The sequence below is a fragment of the Hippopotamus amphibius genome, chromosome 3 (assembly GCF_030028045.1).
Source record: "Hippopotamus amphibius kiboko isolate mHipAmp2 chromosome 3, mHipAmp2.hap2, whole genome shotgun sequence".
Taxonomy (NCBI): domain Eukaryota; kingdom Metazoa; phylum Chordata; class Mammalia; order Artiodactyla; family Hippopotamidae; genus Hippopotamus; species Hippopotamus amphibius.
In genome coordinates this window covers 20,426,482-20,451,845 of record NC_080188.1, presented here as the reverse complement: position 1 = coordinate 20,451,845, position 25,364 = coordinate 20,426,482, and the positions used below count along the sequence as shown (strand labels likewise).

Genomic DNA, 25,364 nt, shown 5'->3' with positions numbered 1-25,364 from the left:
TTGGTGCAGACAGACGCCGAGCCACATGGAGAGAATACCGGGATGCATCGCTTTGGGTCTCTCGCCCGCATTGCCTCCCTGTCGTCTTCTCAGAGGATGAGGGGACCGCGAGTTCGAGAGGCCCCTTTAAAGCCTCGGCCTGCAGGGGTCGCACTAGGAGCGCGGCCCGCCCCCTCCTCCCCGGCCCCCGCCCCCGGCCCCGGCCCCGCCTTTCTCGGGATCGGCCCCCGCCCTGCCGGGCCCCTCCGGTCTCTCGGCGCAGCAGCCGCCAAAGCCCGGAGAAGTGGAATCTCGCCGGCGCCGCTCCCTGCGCGGGACTCGTGGAACGGCACTGGGCATGCCCAGTCGCTGGAGCCCGTCCTGGTCTCAAGTAGGAAGCTCGTGCGCCGCGCCCGCAGCGGGTCCTGGCGCTCTGTGCAGGGCGAGACGGGAACAGACCCGCCGGGCGCCGGAGCCGAGGCGAGCGCCGCGCGCACTGCCGGTGAGCCCCGATTTCTTCCTCGCTTTGGCTCTGGACCCCGGCGCGGCCCGGGAGTGCCGGTGAGAGACCCGGGCAGCGGCTTGCGGCGAGTGGCTGCGCGTAGCCCGGCCGGCTGCTCCTCTCTTCCCGGCCCCGAGGGCTGCGCGGCCACTGCCGCTCTCCCAGCCGCAGCCACAGCTGCAGCAGCTGCCGCCGCATCTGCAGCGGGCGTCCGCTGCGGAGTCCTGTGCGCCCTGCGCCCGCGCCGCAGGGCCGGGTGGCACGGCGACCGCGGGCTCACTCCTTGACTCCATCCCTCTGGCTTCTCGGCCCCCTCTTGCCATCGGCAGCCTGGGGCGGGGGAGACAGGCTTGGAGGGGGTGCGCCGGGTGGGGGCTGCGGAGGGGAAAAGTGAGGGTGGGCGCCGGCGGGGAAGCGCGCACACCCCCTTGCCCTGGCACCGGCCTCCGCTGTGCGGCTGGGCTCTCCCTCCCCGTGCGGCAGCGCATTCCTGCCGGGGAGTTGAAGACCCAGCTGGCGTCTAGGGGGTTCAGAGCCTAGCCCCTGTGAGATCAGAGGGGGAAAAGTTCATGTCCCCCTCGGAGGCAGGGAGCGTTTTAACTAGAAAATGGCTGTGCGAAGGGGACCGAATCGGGGAATCTGGTCCTGAAATCCTCTCTGCTGCCCGCGGGGCGGAATGGAGGGTTGAACACTGGAAATGACATTTGTGCGATGAAGAGATTGCTGGATGGAGAGAGGAATGCGGAGTCCCATAGAAACAATGAAAGGTGATCTTGACGTCGGCGACGAGGTCTAGAGCTGAGGGGTCAGGGGCGAAGGGCCGAAGGAGCGTAGGACCTGAATTAAAAAAAAAAAAAAAAAGAAAAAACACTGAAGAAATCAGATTTAGAGTTGTGGCTGTCTTGTAGTTAAGTTCAGCGCAGTTTGGAGCCACGACTGTCCCAGACGGTTTTGGATGGATTGAGTGGTTGGGGAGGGCCAACACGGAGAGGAGAATAAGGTCAGTGTCAGAAGCTGAGACAAGACTGGGCACAGTTTTGTTTAGAAGCCCCTCAGTCACTGGCTTTACATTGCGCCTGATGACTTAGGTAAAATACTTAGAGAATTATCATAAAATGATGCCAGCAGTGGTGTTTGAATTCCAGGAAATGAAGAAACTTTGTGAGGTTGGCATTGGTTTGTCATTTGTTTTAGTATTTCAGTGATTTAAAAAGCAAACAGTGGCATCCTGATCTGTTTTTCTGAATTTGGTTGTCTTAAGTCTTTGATTTATTTTTCTTGTCATGGATTTATACTTCAAATCTTGTCCTCAAATAGCCATGGTAATTAAGAATATCTGAATTCTGGTAGCTGGCCTTTCAGGAAGGGGGATTTCTTTTTTTTTTTTTTAAGGGGGATTTCTTTATGAAGCCGCTTTGTTGTGTTTTCACTTTGTAGCTTGAAAGCAATCTTTGTTCAGCAATTGTTTATGGTAACTTGCAGAGTCCTAGAAATGGCACTGTTTTGAAAGGATGACATTTGTCATGAGGATGAGGAACTCCATGCTGGGGGAAATGCTGAGAGAACACAGGTGGCAGTAGAGTACAGTGGGCTGGTAGTCGGAACACCTGGGGAAAACAGATGCAGGATTTCTATAGCTGTCCCTTGGTCGTCATCAGCTTAGTACATGACCTCGAAAAATCACTCAGGGTCTTCGTAGCCTGTGATTGGACTAGATATTTGCTCAGACTCTTTGAGAAAGAACTTAAAGTTGAGATCCTTTTCCAGGGAAGGTGTTTACTTCTTTCATTCTGTCTTCAAAAGGATACTTTTAACTTAGTAATTCACCTGCAAGGAGCCAGCACAGTCCCTTTTGAACTTTTATAAAGTGGTAGTGGAAAAACTCAATGAGTTAAAGTGTAAAAGACTGGCTTCTTACAGTTAACTGAAGTAATAAGAATACTAAGTACAAAATCATCTAGGAAGAGACTACTAAGTAGTGCAAGAACCCACATGTACAAAGATAAAATATTTTAAAACGGTTACTCTTTTTATGTCATGTTTCAACTTTTTGATGACTGTTTTCTTTTTCTGCCACCAGAGAAACAGCAACAAACATCCAAAATTTTTTTTCCTTTTCTGTTACAGCAGGAATTAATACTGAAAGACTTGCCATTGTATTAGAACAGCGTTATGTTGATTACTCTGATTTCAGGATATCTAAATTTGTCTTTTAAGAGAAATGGAATGTTGTCTCTCTATATCTTCTTCAGTTATGCTTTAAAAATATTCAATACCCTGATGGTATAACCCGTTAAATTTTCCAGAGGCAGAGGACAGACTTTCAGTATTATAAGAAGATATTACTACTTACGTGGGTGATGCTTATTTTCCTATCCCAAGTTAAGGAAAATAGCATTTGTTCATTACTTACTATGTGTCAAGTCTGATATTCAGCTTCTTACATATCTTATGTGTCAGTATCTTTGAAGTAAATGTCAGCTTCCCAAGAAAATCCCTCTGAGGAGGTGGACAGTCCTTTGCTTGTACAGCAATGGAACTCCGAAGTTTTATTTCACATGACTATCTTCAGCTGGTTTCATTATTATTCAATAAGCATTCTCTTGTAAAACATATTTGATTTGTTATTTAGAATTAGATTTGATTTGAACAGCATGTCTTGAAAATGATTTGAATGTTTTTAAGAAGCTTCCATCCAGATTTAAAAACTGTTTTATGTTCATTTATTTTCAACAGTGTTGTACTACCAACAAATAAATGTAAGGAAGATAAGCCCAGATTACCCAGTTTAATTTTATGTTATTAGTGCATATTCTGCATGTTGATATGTGTTGATGGGATTTCTGTTGGTTGAAATAGTTTGTCAAAGGCAGAGCGACAGACTCTCCATAATAAAGGGTCTGATGGGGCTTGGTGAAAAGACCGCCAACCAGGGACTCTCAAGACTTGCCTTCTGGGCCAGGGTCGTCTGCTAGTTAAATTTACTGTTTGACTTTGGGAAAATCAGTTCACTTCTTTGGGTCTCAGTTTTCCCATCTGTAAAATGAGGACGTTGCAGTAGAAGGCATCCTCTGGATGTCTGCTGGGCCTTCATGTCCCAGTCCTGGGACCTGTGATGCAGGCATTTGAAAAGGGGGACTACAGGAGAAGCCGATTTTATTTAACTAAGTCTGGCCTGTCCTGCTTTGTGGAATGCCCTTCCTTTTTTTTTTTTTTTTTTTTGCCAATTCCTACATCCCTTCTAGTTGTTATTTGTCAAAGAATGGTTGTCATAAAATTAACTCTTTGTGGCGCTGCCAAATTTAGGTAGGAGATAAGGTAATGATTAGATTTGGGTAGAGTGCTTCAGATATTTTAAACTGTTTTATAGCATCTTCTGAGGAGATACTCTGCTCTTGGGCTTGCAGGTAATCCAAGGAATAAGTCTCCTCTGGGGCTGTAGAGGAGGCTGTCCTGTGCTTTGGTTGCCGGGGCCCACCCATGTGAAATTTGGGCAAGCTTTTCCCATGTTCCTGTCCTGTCGATTCAGCTGTTTTGATCAGAATTGTAGTCCTTGGTCTCTGGGACAAAATTATCATGATCTTTTCACATTAGCACCATCACTGTATTGAACAGGTGCCCGAGATCGGCTGTTGTAGTAGCAGGAGTGATGGCTGTCTGAATGCAGCTACACAAACTTTTTTTTTTTCTTTTTTTTTGGCAAGCTGTGATGATGGGGCAGAGAGCAGAGGGAACCTGGTATTTGTAGTGTACTTTGCTTTTATGATGGTCACAAAACTCGGCCTCATTAATGTTGAAGTGAAGCAGGTGAAGAGAAGCCAGATTTGTCAGCGTTTAAATAAGTGATAATAAACAGACAGTGAGTCTAGTGCTTCTAATCATAACTCGGCTCCAGGGTTTCTGGGCCCGTGGCAGGACTGGGGCAGTAACTGCAAACACCAGGTGAGAGCTGGAAGAGAGGGAGGCCACGGAGGCCAGAAAGTCATGGCATCACAACTTGGCAAGAAACGAAGAAGGCCTGATCGATCAGAGGCCATGGGGTGTAGAGTTACAGGAGACATTCCCCCTCTACATAATCTTGTTTCCATAATACTTGAATCCTGCCTAGTCTTCTAAGCATTGAACAAATGCTAGGGCAGGCATTACTTTTACAATCAGGAAAAAAGGCACAGCATATCATTTATTGGTATGTAAAATGTGCAGATGCATATGGACAAAGATGGAAAGAGAACATGGAAAAAATGAATGGTATGAAATTGTGGAGTAAGGTTTTTCTTCATTGTTTGTTGTTATACATAAAGCAAACCATTCTATCCTTGCCTCTTGTGAAAATCTTGCAAAATTTTGTCTGCTAGGTGATATCTGAGGTTTTTGAAGTGTAACACTCTCCTGGAAAGGATGCTTCAGGAATGCTTGGAGTAGGAGGCAGAGTGGCTTTGTTTTGATTTTTACCTTTCAAGTTGACTAAAAAGAATGCACTCTTGGAACTGAGCTAGGAGAAGTGTGCGCTTTGGAGGACGAGGTTGGGGAGAACTTGCAGAGCTCCGGAGAGAGAAGGGAAATGCTATCATTGAAGAAGGAAGGCTTGGCATTACCAGTGGTGTGGAATGCAGCATTTCCCAAATCATTGCCCTATGAATCAGAGCTTAGTCTCTACACAGTTGAAAAGTAACTGAGTGTCTGCTATATGCACTTCACAGCGCTAGGGCCATTGTCTGTTGGTGAGGTTTCCACTTTCTTTATCCAAGTGATGATGATGGCCACGTAGCAACTGTTTCATGTGTGTTCAAGTTAGAAGATGTGTCCTTTTCTCTGAGATTATACCATGCTGATATGGGGGTAAGATTTCTTTTATGTATTGATGGGAATATTTTTATTTGGCAGCTTAATGGTCCATAAAATTGATACGTCTGGGAATCCGGGCCTGAGACATAGGGAGCTCTGCCTTCAGGATGAAGTTGAATAGCGGAGGCCAGGCCAAACTGGAGCTTGTGGGTGGGCTGATGGGGCCTCCAGGCCTTCCAGGAATGTGGAGTCACTGGTCCAGACCCAAGGCCCTAGGAGCTGAGAAGAAGCTAATTTTGAAAGTGCTCTGGGAACTAGCGAGTATTTTTGAATTATAGCCCAAGAATGACAAGGAAAGCGCCAAGATGAAAGATGAGGTTCTAAGAGAGCAGAAAGGACAAGTCACTGAAATGTGAATTTTAGCAGGCTGGGCTGCAGAATGACAGATCTTGGTGTTTGTTTCTTTGCATGCAGGCTTCTTTCTACCCAAACAGCATGCTTTAGCAGTTCAGGATTGGTGATTCTAGGAAATGCTGATGGAGTTACAGCCATGAAACATAGACGTGTTGTTACAGCTGGCTTGGTTTGGATCTCTGCAGTATCATGCACTCCAGGGTGAGCCTTAATAAGTCGCTAGAGGAAGTTTAAGAATACTTTGCTCATGGAATTGGTGTTATTCACCTTTAGTTTGAGTTGCTGTTAGGGGGTGGGAGGAGAGAGGAAAAAAAAAAACCAACCCAAATTACTTCTGAGTTTTAAATAGTAGCTTAAGAAAATAGGTAATGCATTTTCAGATAATACTTTAAAAATCTGTGCGTGGTAATATCTGGATCTCACTGATCATAATAATATGTTATTAACATTGTGAAACCCTTACTTTGTGCAAAGAGCTTTATAACTCTTACCCTATTTAACTCAAACAAAATGCTGTAGTGCTTTTCTTATTTTAGAAGTAAGGAAACTGAGGTCTTTTTCACTAAAGGCTACACAGTGAACAGTGATGCTTGCCTTGGAACTGTAATCAACACAGAGGAGTCTGTGGGTTGCTGACGAACTGACAGGGTGAAGAAATAACATTTATTAATTAAGGGCCAGCTCTGCCTGGTGCTATATAGGAAACAGTGCACTTCACCTTTTGGGGTACCTTCTTCTTTTTTCCTTTTTTATAGGTGAGGAAACCATGGTTCAGAAACATTAAAGGACTTTCCCAGGCCCTAAACAAAGCTTGTATTATTTTTTCCACCACAACATGAAACTTTCCTAGATTCAGCCTTTGGACTAAAGGTGAAATTTTCACCTCTTTTCAAAATTCCGTTAACCTAAATCTGCAGGCTCAGTGGTGGAGCTGTTGCCTCCAGATTATGGCTCCCATGTGCATTTCTTTCATCTGAAAACAAATTGAATCGTAGGAAAATCCAAATATAATTTCTAAATATGTCTGGAACTAAGGGTTGGTGTGTTGAATGTCTCTGGGCAGATTCCAGTCTAGGATATTTCTACTGTAAATAAAATAAACCAGAATCTGATTAGCTGTCATATGCCAATCATGAGGCAGCGTAGGGACCTCTGATGACTGCAGAGAGTTGCCGTGAGGATTTCAGGGCCTCTCCAGCAGCCCTGAAGCTCACTTGAGACGTCTCGCTGCTGGAGAGAGGATGCTGGGTGCCCCTTCCTTGAAGCATCAAGCTCCTTCCCAGTGGCACTGTTCTTACCTTCTGATCTTCGTTTGGTTTCCCAAGTAGACCTTTGTCCTGGGCAATAGAGTCAAGTCAGTGGACCTGCCACAGTGAGTGTCTCGACTTGCCGGGCAGTACTGTGTATCAGTGCGCGTTATGAACAAATAGAATTTCCTTAGCATGAGTTAGGTTTCTTGAGTTGATTCATCCCTGAGTGAACAAATACAAGTGCATTTTTGAGCAGAACTGAGGCATGGTCTGGACTCACAGTGCCAACCTCAGATTCTGACCAGAGCCTCTCATCCTCCCCGATAACCAAGCTTTATTTTTTATACCTTTTCCAGATCACTAGTGCAGACAGACATGCATTCATTTGGGGACACTCAGAAACCTCACCTTCGTTTGTCTATGCCTTTGTTCAGCAAATGTTTATTGAGCACATACTTGGTGCCAGGTACAGTGGGAGGTTCACGAAGACAGAGGACTGTACCAGAGTGTCATTAGAAGGTGCTTCAGTAGAGGCATGTGTGTGAGGCTCTCAGGGAGGGGAGAGTCGGGAGGCCTTACAGGCCTTAAAGGAGCCGTGGCAAAGACTGCAGTGAAACCCACTACAGAAAACCCTTCAGCTGTCTCCCTTTTCATTTTTCTTTGGCTTAGTGGAAGTGTTGTAGCCTGCTTCTTTACCCAACACCTAGGATTTGCCACTGCCTCTGTAAGGGACCTAGAGATTTGGCCTTTCAAATCTCTGTAGCTGTGGTTCTCAGAGAGGGCGGTTTTGCCCTCCAGGGAACATTTGGCACTACTCTCTGGAAACATTTTTGATCGTCATGATTGTGGAAGAAGTACTGTTAGCATCACGTGGGTGGAGGCCAAGGGTGCTGCTCAGTGTCTTGCAGTGCGTGCACAGGACAGCCCAGTGGGGAGGCAGTTGAGCTTTGGTGTTTAAGAGCCAGGCTTTTCGGAGTCCAGTACTGCTCTGCCATTGCACAGCCGTATGCTCTCGGACAGCACAGTTACACTCGGACAAGAGAATTACACAGTGCCTCAGTGTCCTCATAATGTGGTCGTTATGAGGATTTTGTGAGTTAATACATGATAAGGGCTTACAGCAATGCTTTGGGGACTTCCCTGGTGGTCTAGTGGTTAAGGATTCAGTGCTTTCACTGCTGTGGCTGGAGTTCAGTCCCTGGTTGGGACACCGAGATCCCACAAGCCGTGTGCCGGGGCCAAAAAACAACAAAAAAAAAACAAAGCAAATAAACAGAAAAACAATACTTGGCATAAAGTAAGACCTTCACAGTTATTGTTATTTTTAGTTTTAAGCAAAGACTTTAAATTCTGACTTTGAAGAGCTTGAGCTTGGAGAAGCCAGGACAGCTGAGCTTGTGGCACTGCCTCTCAGTATGCTTTGGGGTAAGCATTGGCTCTTGTTTTTGTTTCTCTGGTGCCTTTTTTGTCCATGGGTTTTATTTTTCACTGTCTCCTCCTCTTGATTCTAGGACTTCCCTTTGCCTTTCATCCATTTTTTTTTTCCCAGGGACCCAAATCTATGCCCGTAATGAACCTTCCCCCTAGAGGGCTGAGAAATATATTTATGATTTTCCTTAGCTCTGTCTATTTTGGGAATGGTGAGAAAACGGGAAGCAGGTCAAGGCAGTTGTTGCATTACTTCCTGACTGTCACAGCTCCCTTCTCTATAAAATTCCATCCAGGATTGAGAAGCAGGTGGTCCTGTCTACTTGGTAACTCTTCCCTCTACACCCACCAGCTCCACCCCCAAGTCAGGTGCCTACTATTTCCAAAATACCCTGTAATTGGGTCACAACATTATCTGCCTTCTGGAAATCATTTCTGAAAATCAAAGCAAAGACTCAATCTGTCTCAGAGAGATTTGAAATGTCTCTCTCTGTCCTCTACTTCGGGGCTTTGCAGAGTTGTTCTGAAAACAAAAGAAAGCAGACTTGTTATCTCAATTAGGTGGCAGTCTCTGTGGCCTAGAGCTGTGTCATATTTTCCCTTGCAGATGTGCTCAAACCATGGTCCTTTCTGACTTTCAGCAGGAACGTGAGCCTGTGGACTCCACACAACAGATAAAATTTACTGTTGAATGTTTATAATGTGATCGACTTGTAAAGGTTTCCATTCAGTGTTTTGAATGGTATCAACAGACTAGAGAAAAATTAAGTTCAGTTGGTATAACTTGCTAATTCCTTCCCCGTGACACGGTCCTCTCTCCCCTGAATGAGAGCAGTGGCCTCTCAGTGGCCCCTGGGCTTGTCCAGCTCCATTCATTCAGTTTGGCTTCCCAAGCGCTGGGCACTGTTCCAAGTAATGCACATGGAAACGGACCAGGATGGCCACTGCCTCTGACAGCTGAAGAACTGGCCACGGTAAAATGTGATGTGTGCCTCCCAGATCAGCACCTGCCCTGCTTGGGTGTGGGGTGTGTGTCGGGCAGGGCTTCCCAGGAGACGCTCCATCTATCCCACTGTGCACCTGGTCCCTCCGTCTCTGCAGCTGTGTAGGGCGCCCTGCCTCCCAGCCGCATAGCGTGCCTCCACTTCCTTCCCGCCGCTATCGCCTCTCACCTAGGAGTCTGCAGCTCCTTCTCCAGGGCTCTCCTTGTGCTCCACACTGCCTCTGAGGTGATCTTTTGAAATCTGCAGGTCTGGGCATGTCCATCCCAACCGTCAGGGCTCCTCACTGCCCTCAGGATGAAGCCCCAGCTCTGTGGCGCCATATCTGACCCCCTTCATGGTCTGATGGCTCTCTGTGTCATGCTCTGAGCTCAAGCCTAATGATTCTTACAACAGGCCGGGTTTCTTCTGGCCTTTCATCCTGTTCCCATCGCCTGCAGCCATCCTTACCGGCTGTCTGTTCTTTACCTGCTTGACTTCTGTTCCTCCTTCAGAAGTAGCTTAATCATCCTCCACCTCAGTGTGCGTCAGAATGATCCAAGGTCTTGGTAAAACACACATAGCCGGCCCCACCCCAGGGCTCCTGATCCCACAGGCCTGTGGTGTATGTAGCCTGATGAAAGTTTGCACTTTAACAGTTTCCCTGGAGGTGTTGATTCTGCTGGTCTGGGGACCACACTTGGAAGATCACTGGGTACATGACCACCCAGGACAGGGTGACTGGTTCTTCTCGCACCCATGGTGAGCTCCTCACACCCACTTACATCCTACCTTTGCTACCACACAGTACTGTAACCATTTACTTCCCTGGCTCCTTTCCTAGTCTGTAAGCCCCTGAGGGACAGCACTGTGGCTGCTTCATCTTTGTGTTCACAGTGTTTCCAAAGTCCTGGGTGCTCGATTAACATTTGTCAAAGAATGAATATGTAAATGAGCAAGAATGTTATCATTGGAGGCTTTGATAAACATGTCTCAACATTTTCAGCAGTTTTCCTGAGAGTTTATCCCCGGATGTGATGGTATAGGCTTATAGCATGATGTTAATGGGGTTGCTATGAGTTAACATAAGAGCTGATTAACTTTGTGGTTTTTGTGTCCAAGTGCTAAAGAGGTCTAGGGGTAGGGGCTCACTTTAAACCCATTATTGTTTCTGGAATGAATCAAAAACACATTGTTTTCTTACAGTGGCTCAGGATGAAAATATGTGTCCACAGGAAATGCAGATGTCATTTAAATTAGCCACAGCATAAGGATGGCCACTTTATTTGAAATAATAAATCGTATTGAACTGAAATTAAATATAACCAGATGTTTAATCATTTCTCCAAGCCAGAGGGAGAGATAGCCAGAATACTTCCTTTCCTTATTCATTCAGCAAATGTTTATTAAGCATTTACTAGGTGCCAGTGGGCTCTAGGGGCATGGCAGTTCATTCCGTTGTCTCTGTGGGAGGGTCCATGATAGACGGGTGATATGATGCATAGTGTCTAGTGGGCTCCTTTAGATCAAGTGGTCCTGGTATGTGACTAGTAAGCTGTGTCCCTAGTGGCAGTAAGTGATGGCCATGTCAAGGTCACGGAGAGGAGCAATTTCAGGCCAGGAGAATGGTGCAGAGGGCCTCACTTTAAAACGTCTCTTGGGGGCGGCGGGGGGGAGAATAAGTTAGGAGCTTCCATTAACAGATGCACACTATATATAAAATAGATAAACAACAAGGACCTACTGTATAACAGAGGGAACTGTATCCAGTATCTTTTAATAACCTATAATGGAAAAGAATCTGAAAAAGAATGTGTTTGTGTGTGTGTGTGTATATAAATAATTGAGTCACTTTGCTATATACCTGAAACTAACACAACATTGTAAATCAACTGTACTTCAATAAAAAAAGATAATCAAGGAATACAGCCCCCCCCCCCCCCCCCAAAAAAAAGCTCTTTAAGGAGCCCTAACGCTCCTGTAGCCCTGAAAACTAGATTGATGTCACATCATTATTGTGCCTGCTTATCTAGGCCTTGGCTCTAGGCTTGCTTCCACGGCTTCCAAAGCATTGTTTCTCAAAGTGGCTGGGAACTTGAGTGATTGGAGATATATTGTGATTAAAGGTTTCTGCTGTTAAATTCAGAAAATTGTATGTACCTATTCTCCATCAGCTTGTTCAAAAAGTCCTGCTGAAAAGAAATTTGTTAACTTCATTTAACCCAGCATTTGCCTGGGGGTGCATTTTGCACAGTCTCTTCTGAACTGGTGTTTCTTGGCGCACACCTTGGACAGCCAGCTCTGAAGGTTCTGCTTTGCCTGCCCGCAAAGAACGTTTCAACTAAGGCAGACTTCTCTCTGCTCCCCCTTCAGCGCTTTTTCATCACTGTAGAGGACTGCAGGATCGTCAGTGGGGACAAGGTTTCTTTTACTGGTTTTCCTTATGCCTGATCAGTTGATCAGTCCTCTTGGCTTGGCTCCAAAGATAAATGGCGTTTCGAGCCTGAGAGATCATTGCTCGTTTGGTGCATTTAGGGGAGGAGCTGGCTAATGCAGAGTGGGTTTTGACTTGAGTTGTACAAATTATGACTTTATTCCATCTTCTTTTGGGTATCTAGACATTGTCTTGGAGGCCAGCTGACTCTAAGTGGTAGGAGGGAGAGAGGAGTGACCAGTTGGAGTTGCTAAGGCTGAGCATTAGGTATGAGAAAAATAAACTTGGGGTCAGACTTAGTTAACCCTGTCCTAGGATTTTGCTGACATTTTGGAATCTTAATCCCAACTGAAAAAAATATTGGCCTTTAGATTTTTTTTCTGTTGTGGCATGTTTAGTTTTGGTCCTACCGGAAGTTAGAGCAGTCAGACTAGGTCTGTCTTTTTGAAGAGGTTTGTTCTCCGATCATCTTTATGGTTGTAGTTTGGCACGGAAGCCAGGAAAGGGACTAGGTTGGGCGAGCTCACTGAAAGTTTTCATTTGAGGGAGAGCCCAGGATGAGTCTTTTTGAAAGAATATTTGAGTAGATAGAGTATTTCAGAGTAAAAGAGCATTGATTCAGTTGTCAGGGATGGGAGGAGGCCCCTGTCCTGTGCTGCTGATTTTTTTATGCTTGGGGCAACTCTCAGAAAGATGCCATAGGACTTAACTGAGAAGAGGGTTAAAGGAAGCTGCAGATACAGATGGAACAGCCCCCACACCCTCCACCCGGGGAAGGAGCCAGCATGGAGCACTAGGAGAATTAGGGTGGGAGTCCCTGGGGGTTCCTTCTAGTTCTGGGAATTTAGGCTTTGAATTCACAATGATTGGTCCTTTTGGGTCCCGCTTGTCATGGTACTCTTTTCTTGGCATTGGTGCTTTCCCTAAATGGGACAGGAAACTTAGTGTGAATGGCAGATTTGTTGAATACCATTACTGTGGTCAGTATCTCCATGTCTTCAACCATCTATTATCCCACATTCAGGGGGGAGAGACCCCCATATTTGAATTAAAAGCATTGCAGTGATTTGAGCAGAAAATGTATGAGCCGTGGTGCAAAAGAAGTAACATTCACCACTCTTATTCATGAGACTTAGCAATTGGGTCAGTGTCATTTTCTAAAAATGTCTTTTTTTCCAGGACTTGAGGTTATTTGTACTAAAATAAATAAAGGAAGTCTTGCATTCCGTCAACTTACGTATAATGTTCTCCCGATCAAAGCCATCTCCTGCTGACTTGAGTTTTATTTTAGCTTAAATCATTTTCCTTTACTGGTACTAGATCGTGCTGTTATGTGTATATTTTACAAGCTGCAAGTAGAAATAAGAAGCAGAAATAAGATGCGGCATTTTATTGAATTTTGTCTTTTTCCCCCTTTTGTTTTGAGAACATGTGGCTTACAAGAAAAACCAATAAAAATAGACAACTGGGGAGAGTGTTGATTTGTGGTATTATTATCTTTATTTCTTGTAAAGAAAACAGGATTTTCATTAGATGCTGTTGTGCTGTTTTCCACAGAGAGAGATAATAGTGGGATGGATAGCCGCTTTCACAGTCTGTATACTTTTTTGCTTAATATTTAAATGATTTTTGTATGAACATTTGTAAAGGTGTTTCTTTCTGCAGCACCAGCTGTTAAACAGTGTGGTGCTATCTTGTCAAAAACAATTTCCTTCCATAGGAGAGCTCGGTGGATACATGTTTTCATGAAATCACATTTGCTTTTCCATAGTGTTGACCTTGAAAGCTAACTTTTGAAATACTTGGAGATATATCTTTTTGATAAATGGTTGAGTCAAAGAAGGAGGATACCCAATGTGATGTTATTTTAAGCATTTTGTTTAAATAAAGCAAAAGTTTATGAGAGACTGAGTAGAAACAGGTAGAGATTTCGTGGTGATGTTGGGGATGGCTTTGCTGGCTTTCTCTCTCTTCTTTCCCAGCCATCCTTAGAATTTCTGTATCCTTTTAGCAATAAGTAAAAGAGAAATACATAACTCTCACATATTCTTTCTTAATCTCTAAAGGACGTGCATTTCAGGGGTGTTTCTTCAAGGAGACTAACTGGGAACAAAAGAGAACAGGCATCATGCTTAGTGAAATAAGCCAGTCACAAAAGGATGAATATTGCATGACTGCCCTTATATGTGGTACCTGGAGAAGTCAGATTTATGGAGACAAAGTGGAAGGTAGTTGCTAGGGTCTGGAAAGAAGGGGTAATGGGGAGTTATTGTTTAATGGGTTCAGAGTATCAGGTGGGGAAGATGAAAAAGTTCCAGAGATGGATGGTGGTGATGGTTGCACAACAGCGTGAATGTACTTAATTCCACAGAACTGAACACCTGAAAATGACTAAAATGATAAATTTGGTTATGTACATTTTACCACAATCAAAAAAAAAGTTTAACACCCCCCCTCCCAAAAAAAAAGAAAAAAAGGAAGAGAACTGATCCTGTGTTCTCACCTGCCTAGGTACTATGACCCCAGGAGTTTTGACTTCTTGTCAATTTGGAACCTGAAAGAGGAGTTAATTTGCATTGGACTGAAGCTGCTGGGGCCTGTTCTGATGTCTGTGCAATCTGCCACCGGGGCTGAGGCTCAGAGAGTTGTGTGGTGGGGCAAGGACCCCGAGGGCTGGGGAGGGTATAGGTGCCACTCACCTGAACCCTATCCTGAACTCCTGTGTTTTCAAAAGCCTCCTTTAGTGTGGAACTAACACTGATCCAGACACGTCTGAAGTCTTGAATTGGGTATGCTCTATGTGGGCCATGTGACTTCTTCCTTGGAGATGAAGTAATTTGGTAAAAGCTAATCTTCATCGGGATGTCCTCAAAAACTGTGGCACCTTTCCCATTTATTCTGTTGAGTGTACCCTCATAGCCAAGTGGCCAGCTGGTGTAACCCTTCTTTTGCCTTGTCCACTTTGTTCTAAAGAGAGCATAGAGTTTAGATTTAGACAGAGCCAAGTTTCCATTTGGGCCCTGCCTTGGAGTAGGTGGATATACGTGGGTGCCCTGCCTGAGCCACAGTTTCTCTATCTATAAAATGTCTAGAATCATACCTCCCTGGATGGAGGGTTTACTTTGATAATGTGAAATTGTGTGCTATAAAGTGATCAAGATATTTACTTTTTTGATCTGTTGTTGAAATGGTCGGTAGGTGGCCCGGGCATTTTAGATGAACTCCACATTTGTTACTGTGCTAGGGAAGATGGTCCTTGATCAAAAACTCATATATGTTTAGGATTAAAATATTTAAATAGGTAATTCTTTTAAAGAAGGCTGATGGGGAGATTTTTGTAATTGGCAGTCGGTTTTTAATGCTTTCTATTCAACTACACTGTCTTGGGGTTGACTGTTACCTCCCCCTCCCCTTTTAGTATCTTCAGAGAAGGTGGATGCTAGTCCCTCAGTGTATGTGATGCCTCAACTATGGTTTGATAGGTTTGGAAGACCAATGGATTAGGATTTGATCCTGGATCGGTCTCTATTAGCAGAAGTTACTTACTTTTTCTCACCTGAAGAGGATCCTGGAGAGCGTATAAGGGTTAGCGTTTATCCAGCACCTCCTGTGAGACAGCCCTCACTGTGGTGAATGCGCTACACCACACCTCTGGTGTGAGATAGCAGCTGTAGTTATCCACAGGTGCAGCTGGGGAAGCTGAGGCTCACCCAGTTTACCCCAGGCACACAGTTACAGCAGGTGATAGGCTTGGGCTGGATGTGGATTATGAGGACAGAACTTGGCATGGGGAAGGCACTCAGTAAATGTGAATGCGGGTGCTTGAGTACACACACATACCCTTAAATTGATATTTCCCTGAGACACAAGAGCTATTAGGTTGCAAAATCAGGACATTTCCTGGGAAAGTAGAGAGAGTCTAAGGACCAATGAGCAAGAGAAAGCTCATGTCAGAAACACAAACTGTATTTGGTTGTAATTGTAGCTGCTTTGCATTTTTTCCTAATCGCTGTTTTAAACTTTTACTTTCTGTAGGGTGATACATAGTTTCAAAGGATGTAACTGGGGTTGTGATGTTTTTCTTGAGGAAAAAAATCAGTTATTTCTCTAATCATTGAGCATTCTGTTCTGAGAATGCGCTCAGTATAATTAGAGAGGATAAACTCTAGCTGCCAGGGGTGAGCAACTGGCAGTCTTGAAATGTTCTGTAAATATATTAGTCTGAAAATTGCATTTTAATGCGGTGTACTAGCAAAATTGAATTTTACTTGCTAATTTATTCCATGTTAATAGTGGCCTTTTTCTACAGGAAGTCTGTTACTTTATTAAAAAATATAGGTCATTTGTTTCTTCCAAAATAATTGAATGATCCTTTGGAATAACCTATTAGTACTTCCACTTCTATTTGAGTCAGGATAGTGATGGAATACAAGAAAGCAGATAGAATTTCAGGTCAATAATTAGATTTTTGGAAATATCATTTTCCCTATGATGTTTGCTTTAGCTTTGGCATACTGTGCATCCTGATTTAAATGCTATAGTTTGGTATTTAAAATGAGTTAAGGCAACTTTGTGGTCCTTTTTGCCATCTAGGTGATGCTAGTAAAATGTATTCATTTAATTAGTTATCAATGATGTCATCTAAGAAAACCATCTCAAAGAATAATTCCTGGGTAGTGAGTTGGTTAACAGTTATTCATGCCAGAGAATTTCCCTAAGTCAAATTCTGAATTAGCCTGTTTTGGAAATTTCTGATTGTTTCCATAACATACAGAGAAAATCAGGCTTGCAGTGTGTGGTGAAGGCATTTCACATGATTAACAGATGAAGAAAGCACAGTTGATGTAGTGTGAATGCACAAGTTTGACTTTAGACTCTGGAAGGATAGGGAAGCCATCAATGGGACAAATTTGAAATGCACTCATTTACTTGCGTAACTGTGTACCTCATTTACATGTTTCCTTGAGGGCTTATTTTTGCTAATAAAAATTTGACGCCTGCATGTAATCTTAATCTGTTACCTGTAAACCTCAAAGAATCAAAAGAAATGGACACTTCTCCTAAGAGTTTTAAAAGAAAATATCAAATGGTTATAGGTCACTATGATAGAATGTTGTTTGATGATTGTTCATTGGTCAAAATTCAAAAGTATTACCTTGATGGAAAAAATGGAGCTGTATAATAAATTAAGACAATGGGAAGGTAAGCAGATTATACGTATTTTACTTCGAATTTTTCTCGTATATTCACTGGCTTCCATTCTAGGGAAATACTTGCTTTTTTTTATGATACACAAAATCTCTAAATTTATTTAAAATATGTTTACATTTTGATTGTGTTCTGTTTACCATGTATGTGAAGAAAGCCTTGAATCTCAAACATTTAACCATGCCCCCTCTGTATTCAGAACAGTGATTTGAGAACTAACACATTTTGCAACAATCAAGAGAATTAACTGGCTAGAAAAACGGAGTCTGTTATATATAGGGTATTTGTTACCTGTAGAATTGTGTTTCTCCCCTTGCGCTCTGCCCACCCGCCCCCCTCCTCCCCCATACCTTGAGGTCTTAAGCTCTGGTACTCATGAATATGACCTCATTTGTCGAATGGTCTTTGAAGATGTCATCAAGTTAAGATGAGGTCAGACTGGAGTGGGGTGGGCCCTTAATCCATTGTAACTGGTGTCCTTATCAGAAGTGAAATTTAGACACAGACTGGGAGAATGCCACGTGAAGACACAGACACACAGACACAGAAGAAGGATGACTATGTTATGATGAAGGCGGAGATTAGAGTTATGCTGGAGTTCCCAGAAGCTGGAAGAGGCTGGGAAGGGTCCTTTCCTAGATGCTTAGTGGGGAGCATGGTCCCGCCAACACCTTGATATCAGAATTGAAGCCTCTAGAACTATAAGGGAATCCATTTCTCTTGTGTTAAGCCACACAGTTTTTTCCAGCAGCCACAGGAAATGACAGGACTTCAGAGTCAGTCTGCTTGAGTTTGAATCTTGGCTTCACATTCTAATGTTGTGATCTTGAACCTCAAGTTATAAGGCAAGTTATTGAAACTCATGGTGCCTCAGTTTCCTCATTTGTAAACTAGGGCTAAAAAGAATACCTTCCTCATATAGTCATTTTGAAGATAAAATAGTCTGTGTTTGATACCTTGGCCAGTGCCTGGTGCTAGTACATGTGAAAAATTCAGTTATTTTAAAACTATATAGAAGTGATTTTTGATCATTCAACAAACATCTGTTGAACTTCCTTTTTTAATGACAAACCTCATGCTAGACAGTGAGTGTTCAGGGTGAACCCTCATAGATCCTTCAGGTGATCATTTCCTCCACTGATGTGAAGAAGAAAGAAAAGTAGATTCCATGTGGCATCTTTATGGGCAAGAACTGGGTGTGACCTTTGCTCTGGACCTTGGGAAGTCCAGTACAGGACCTATGTACCTATGTACTGGACACGCAGTGAGCGTGGAGCCATACTTCCTGGGGTCAAATTCTGGTTCTTGCTAGCTTTGACCTTGGGTGATAATAGAATCCTTAACTATCTCTGCCTCCACATCTGCAAAATGGTGACAATAATTGTACTTTTGTCAATAGGTAAGGATTAAGTGAATTAAAATACGTGAAATGCCTAGAATAGTAAGTACTTAATAAATGTTATATTTTTAAATAAACCCAGAAAGCTTTCAAATTTGTAATTAATCCATTCTTTTGATATTTATTGTGTAGAGAATTCAGATGTGAATCAGATACAGCTCCTTTTCACATAGAATGAATTGTTAAGTTAGAGAAGATTAATTCTTCTACCTTTTAATGAAATAGTATATGAACGAAGAAAATGGTGGTAGAAAGTAGAAAGAGTATGATTAATTCTCAGGGTTTCAGAGTATTAGGGAAGATTTCCCAAATATGGGTTTTGAAGGTTTGAATAGGAGTTTTCTAGGCAGCAAAGGAAAGAAATAACATTAGGGGAAATGGGAATAGTATATCCAAAGGCATGGAGTATTACTAACACGGCATGCACAGGAGATACACCCAGTGGTTACTCACAGTGGTATGAGAGTATAGGTCCTAGAGCCAGGATTCAAATTCTGCTACTTCTGCTGTGTCTCCTGAAGCTAATTTCTTGACCTCTTTGTGTCTCTGTATATTCATCTTTTAAATAGGGTTAACAGACTTTGGGGGGATTAAATGGGCATATTAATTTGAAGTGCTTAGATCAGTGCTTGTCCAAAGTAAGTATTCAAACAAAAAGTATCAGCTCTAATTAATGTTATTACTCATCAGTTTGCTAAAAGAAGACAAGAACTAAGAGGGTTCACTTAAAATTCTTAGTCGAGTTCAACGATTCCTGTGGGCTTGGATAAATACTGCACCCTTGGGTCCATATACTCTCTAGAAAACAACTTTCAGCATTTGAATATTTGGATTAGGAGGTGAAAAAAATATATTGTTTAAATCGAGGAAAAAGTGATTAAAATAGGCCAGACGTTGGCACAAAGCTTTGTGCAGATTGCTGATTAGGCAAAATAAAAAAAATAAACCCGCATGTTGAGCCAACATGGTTTTGTTTTTAAATCTGGTGAACCACCTGTATCTTTAAGCGATCAATTTAAAGATGGTTTGGTTTGTTGTTAATTGTCTCCAAATTACCCAGTGACATCAGTCTATGTTCTGAACCAACGTAGGTTTAGAAAAACCACCCCTGGAATGCAGCCCATTGTTGGTGCTGCTAAGTTGGCAGGTGTTCAGAGGTGAAAGGAGCCGTGTGGCCTCCGGATTTCTTTGGCTACACCTCTCAGAGCAGTGATGGTAAATGCATGAATGATTTCAGCTGTGGTCCAATCTACTTTTATTTTTAGTTTTTAAAGCCGTGGGTTGTCATTTCCAGTTGTGGTTTTCTTTGATCACGAGAGTCAAATGCACTCATTATGACAAGACTTAGGCAGAAAGAAAATAAAAAGTAAACATCACCAGAAATGTCAACATTTGGAGATAATAATTGTTAACACTTGGGGTAGAGCCTTCTAAGCCTCTTCCCACTTGCAAAAAAAATTAGGCCTTTACTGCAGGGGCAGTAAGGCTGGTGAGTGAGACTTTTGGGGAGATGTTTAATTAGAAAATTCAGGAGAGAAAAAACATAATGATGATCATGGAATTATTTAACTCTAAACTAGTTAAAAATGTTGGTGAGAATAAGTGGCTGAACAAAGGTTCTATTTACTCATTCAGCATATTTATTTTATTGAGTGCCAGCGAGATGCTAGGGATACAGCAGTGAACGCAACAGATACAAATCTGAGCCTTTATGGAACTTACATCTGTTCTCAGGATTATAGATAGTAACTAAATCAAACAAATAATCGACATTATAAGGCATAAGTACTGTGGAGAAAAATGAACCAGACCAGAGGGATCTGGGGGGGGTGGGATGGTAAGGAGAGGGTAAGAAGGAGAGGATGTGATTTAATTTGATTTCATTTTTTATTTTTTAATTGAAGTACAGTTGATTTAGTGTTGTACCAATCTCTGATGTATAGCAAAGTGACTCAGTTATACATATGTATGTATATATAATGTATATGTGTGTGTATATATGTGTACACACATCCTTTTTTTAATGTTCTGTGTGATTTTAAATGGGGGGCAGTCAGGGAAGGCTTTACAGAGGAGGTGTTTGAATCAGCACCTGAAAGAGGTGAGGAAAGATGGCCTGTGCTGTGCATACCTGGGGGAGGAGTATTCCAGGCAGTGGTATGCAAGAAGCAGGAGGATATCAGCATGGCTGGAATGAGGTGAAAAGGAGTGGATACGATCAGATAGGTGAAAAGGTGGGGTGAAGGTGCTGAAACATCCCGTAGGGCTGGTTGGGCCATTGAAACCACCTTGACTTTAATGCCAGTTAAGATGGGAAGCCACTCGAGGGTTCCCAGCCAGCGGTGACTACCTGACTTACATTTCACAAGGGTCATCTGGTGGCAGTATGGGAATAGATTTTAGGAATGCTGGGTGGACTCAGGGAAATCAGCCCCAAGACAATTGTGGTAACCTGGTTTGAGAGATGATGGAGAGTTGGACAAGGCAAGTAGCAGTGGAAAGGACTGGATTCTTAGTATATTTTCAAATTGGAGCCAGTAGGATTTATTGATGCATTGAATGTGGGGTGTGATAGAAAGGGGGAATTCAAAGATGATTCCAAGGATTTTAGTCTGAGCAGCTGAAACTATGAGGCTGCTCTGAACTGAGATGGAGAAGACTGTGATTCAGTGGGATAGGGGGAGCGTCATAGACTGAATGTGTCCCCCCACCAAATTCATATGTTGGAAACCTTACCCACTAATGTGATGATATTAGGAGGTGGGGCCTGTGAGAGGTAATTAGGTTTAGATGAGGGTGGACCCCTAATGAATGGGATTAGTGCCCTTGTAAGAGTCACAAGAGATCTTGCTAACCCTCTCTACTCTCCGCTACATGAAGATATGAGAAGTTGGCAGCCTGCATCCTGGGAGAGGGTTCTCACTAGACACTGAATCTACTGGTGCCTTGATCTTGGACTTCCCAGCCTCCAGAACTGTGAGAAATAAATTTCTGTTGTTTTTAAGCCATCAGTCTGTGGTATTTTGCTGTAGCAGTCCAAATGGACAAAGAGCGAATCAGGCGTTCAGCTTTGAATATGACCATTTGAGGTATTTAATAGACATTGATTGGAGATATGTACCCAGTAGTTAGACCTAGGAGTCTGGAGCTTAGGGGACAGGTCTGAGCTGGAGTTACAGGTTTGGGAGTATAAAGATCATCCAGGGCGGGAGTGAAGTTACAGAAGTCTTGCACTGACAAGTTAGGGTTGGAGAGATGAGAGGAAGGAGAAGCAAAGGAGACTGAGAGGGACAGGGCACTGATGGGGGAGTGTGATGTCTTAGAAGCCAACTGAAGGTGTGTTTCAAGGGAGAGGTGTGGTCAGCTGGGCCAAATCTAAAAATAAATCACATCTCTATGGAAAACTGTAGTAATTATTGAAAACTTATGCTTGCTCTTATAGGTTTCGTCTTATTTACTTCTCAAGATATACCGAATTAAGTATAAAAGCCCCATTCTTTTTTTTTTAAGACTTGTTATTTATTTTTTATTTATTTATTTTTGGCTGTGTTGGGTCTTTGTTGCTGTGCACGAGCTTTCTCTAGTTGTGGCGAGCGGGGGCTACTCTTTGTTGTGGTGCTCAGGTTTCTCATTATGGTAGCTTCTCTTGTTGTGTAGCACGGGCTCTAGAGTGCAGGCTCAGTAGTTGTGTCGCACGGACTTAGTTGCTTCGTGGCACGTGGCATCTTCCTGGACCAGGGATCAAACCCGTGTCCCCTGCCTTGGCAGGCAGATTCTTAACCACTGCACCACCAGGGAAGCCCCCATTCTTTCTTCCTGCTCCCTGTAGGTAGCATTGTTAATAGTTACTAGTCTGGGTAACCTTCTAGATTTGTGTATTTATATATCATATTGATATCTGTGTATCTAAAGTTTTGTCTTAACAAAATATTTCAAATATGCAAATATCCCAATAAGTAGAGACTAGTGCATTAGCTCCTGATGTACTTACTACCCATATTAAATATATGTGACCACTCTTCTGGATAACTTAAAATTGATCTTTTCTTCCTTATTATTGCAGTTCTACTATTCTTATTTCTGTATGCACACGTCTACCTTCTTGCTTGTGTGCACACATGCATGTGTTTTCTCTCCCTCTCCCTCTCCCTCTCCTCAGGTTCTTCCAGCCTGCCCAAGTGCTGTATTTTTCAGACAGCTGCAGTTAACAGCAACAATAGTGGTCCTGTTCCCAGCTGGGTCTTGGGAGAGCTGCAGAAGTAATGATGCAGAAAACAGCAGCCTCCATGGGGAATGCATGAAGCTTGCTGATGAAAGTAGCCTTGGGGAGATCCAGGTTTCCATTTGGAGAGCTCAGGAATGCCAGCGGGAGGATTATTGTCTGGCAGAAGGTCTGAGGCTTTGGTGTCCTTCAGTCCTTGCCTCAAATCCTAGCTCTGCCTCTAAGTGTGATCTTGGACTGGTCACACCTCGGTTTTCTTCATCTACAGACTGGAGAGATCAGTTCCCACCTTAAAAGGCTGCGAGCTTTGTAGGTGATAATGTGTGTAAGTAAGGTGCCTAAGAGGGCCTATCACGTAGTAGGTTCCAGTTACATTCATTCTTTCCCCCAGGTCTTTCTCATCTTTCTCCTGTTTTACTGTTAAGGTAATCGGTGGGTGAAAAACATTTGCAGGTATGTTATTTAAGTAAATATAGTCTGGTTATCTCGAAAAGAATATTGAGATTAAAGAATTTTAGTACATGAAGTAGTTGAACTGAGACTAGAATTCTGCCAGTTTTTTGTTTTTGTTTTTTTTTTTAATCCAGTTTCTTAGCCAGTAAGCTTTTACGTTTCACTGTGAACAGGTTCATTGTCAAGCTCACTTCCAGAGGTTTGGTGGACTTCTGGAAAAGACTACGTAATAATCTGGTCTCTCTTACTACTACTGTGCCCTACCTATGCTACTCTCCTGCCTCAAGGAAGAATGACGCTTCAGAAGACCCATCTCAGCATCAGATGGAGTGGTCTCCATTGTCAAAAACATCACCTGGCCGGGTGCCGCCAGCTACGGTTTGTGAAAACAGGTCCCTAATCATGATGGTGAAATGAAGGAGCTGAAAATGAACAAGTGCGGAAAACGGTTTCCTTTGTTTTATCATGGTTAACATGTAACGAGTACTGCAGATGTTTAGTGTTGGCCAAATATTCACTGTGATGCCTTGGCCACGGCAGGGGAGGATGTGGCTGAGTCAGGACTGCCCAACACCCCCCAGGCACAGTCAGTGGTGTGCCCACCTGTAGTTCTCAGACTGGTCACCCCACTGGGTAAGGGGCTTGCGTTAGTAAGAACAATCTTCTTTGACACTTGGGTATTCTAGGGAGGAAAAATAAAAATAAATAAATGCATGGTAATAAACTTTAAAAAGAATTTAATAGCTATGGACATTTTCAGTGGATCCCAAGTTAAGCAGATGAATTAAAGAGGCTGTTGCTGATTGTTCATAACCGTGGTTTGATCATGTTAATCACACGGGCGTTAGTAAGGGGGAGAGGAGGCTATTCATTGGCCAAAGTGGACGAAGGAGGAAAATATATGGGGTTTTCCATCTCCTGCTCCTTGGTCCCATGAATGGCATGTTTTCATAGCCTGAGTGTTCTCCTTCCTGGGGTGGATAAGGTTGCTGTCAGGGTGGTGTTTGTGACCTGAGTCCACTGAGTCCCTGCTGAACTCTTCCCTGGGGAGAGTTAAATTGATCCTATTGGGTCTTCAAGCACCATCCACATGGGAAATGATGGGCCAACCACAGCTATTTCAGAGCTGGCCTGGGTTCCCTTTCCCCTGGCCTTTTACTTCTTTCATCCTTCAGAGAGAGACCACTACCTCCTTCTCCATTTCTCAAAAGCTCCTTAGTCAGGAGTGAGAGATTAGCTTTCTCTGGCTTTCTTCTCAGATCTTCTTAGAGAAGAGGCTTACTTTTTGTTGGTTCGACTGCTTTATCTTACTTAGGAGGTAAAGTTTAGTAAACTCCAGGGAGGAAGCCAAATATTAATGGCCAGGTATACAAAACTAGTATGAAATTGCTTCTGATGCATAACATGTACAACAGAACATTGGAAGCTAAAAGATATTCAGTAGCTAAAGCTGATTATATAAAGGAGGACTTGTTTCCCTTCTTTTCATGACTGACACTTGCTCTTTTCTCACTTCTTCTGTTGAGATGATCACAGACAGAACTTTAAAAAATAGCCTGTGTGGCAAAACATTCTCTGACATAAATCGTAGCAATATTTTCTTACTTCAGTCTCCCAAGGCAAAAGAAATAAAAGCAAAAATAAACAAATGGGACCTAATCAAACTTAAAAGCTTTTGCACAGGAAAGGAAACCATAAACAAAAGGAGAAGACAACCTATGGAATAGAAGAAAATATTTGCAAACGATGAGACCAACAAGGGCTTAATTTCCAAAACATACAAACAGCTTATATAACTCAATATGAAAAAAAACAAACAGCCCAATCAAAAAATGGGCAGAAAACATAAATAGATATTTCTCCAGGTGGCCAACAGGCACATGAAAAGATGCTCAGCATTGCTAATTATTAGAGAAATGCAAATCAAAACCAAAGTGAGGTAGCACCTCACATCAGTCAGAATGGCCATCATCAAAAATAATAAATGCTGGAGAGGGTGTGGAGATATAGGAACTCTCCTACACTGCACAATGTAAATTGATGCAGCCACTATGGAAAACAGTATGGAGGTTCCTTAAAAAATTAAAAATAGAGTTACTGTATGATCTAGCAATCCCATTCCTGGGCATATATCCAGAAAAGACAATAACTCTAATTTGAAAAGATATGTGCATCCCAATGTTCTTAGCAGCACTATTTACAAAAGCCAAAACATGGAAGCAAACAAAGCGTCCACTGACAGATGAATGGACAAAGAAGATGTGGTATATATATAGACAATGGAATATTACTCAGCTATAAAAAAGAATG

The 25,364-nt window shown here is 43.0% G+C and overlaps 1 protein-coding gene across 11 annotated transcripts in view; it reads left to right on the top strand.

The window, feature by feature from the left end:
* Window positions 1-297: 297 nt before the first annotated feature.
* Window positions 298-25,364, top strand: part of APBB2 (amyloid beta precursor protein binding family B member 2) — a 360,089-nt gene continuing 335,022 nt past the window's right edge. For 5 of the 11 annotated variants that reach the window (XM_057729823.1, XM_057729827.1, XM_057729824.1 and 2 more), the window contains exon 1: window positions 300-481. The gene's annotated coding sequence lies outside the window, so the exon portion shown is untranslated. Of the gene's footprint in view, window positions 482-21,259; window positions 21,356-25,364 lie in introns of all 11 variants that reach the window. The other 6 variants (XM_057729822.1, XM_057729818.1, XM_057729820.1 and 3 more) reach the window with 3 other exon arrangements.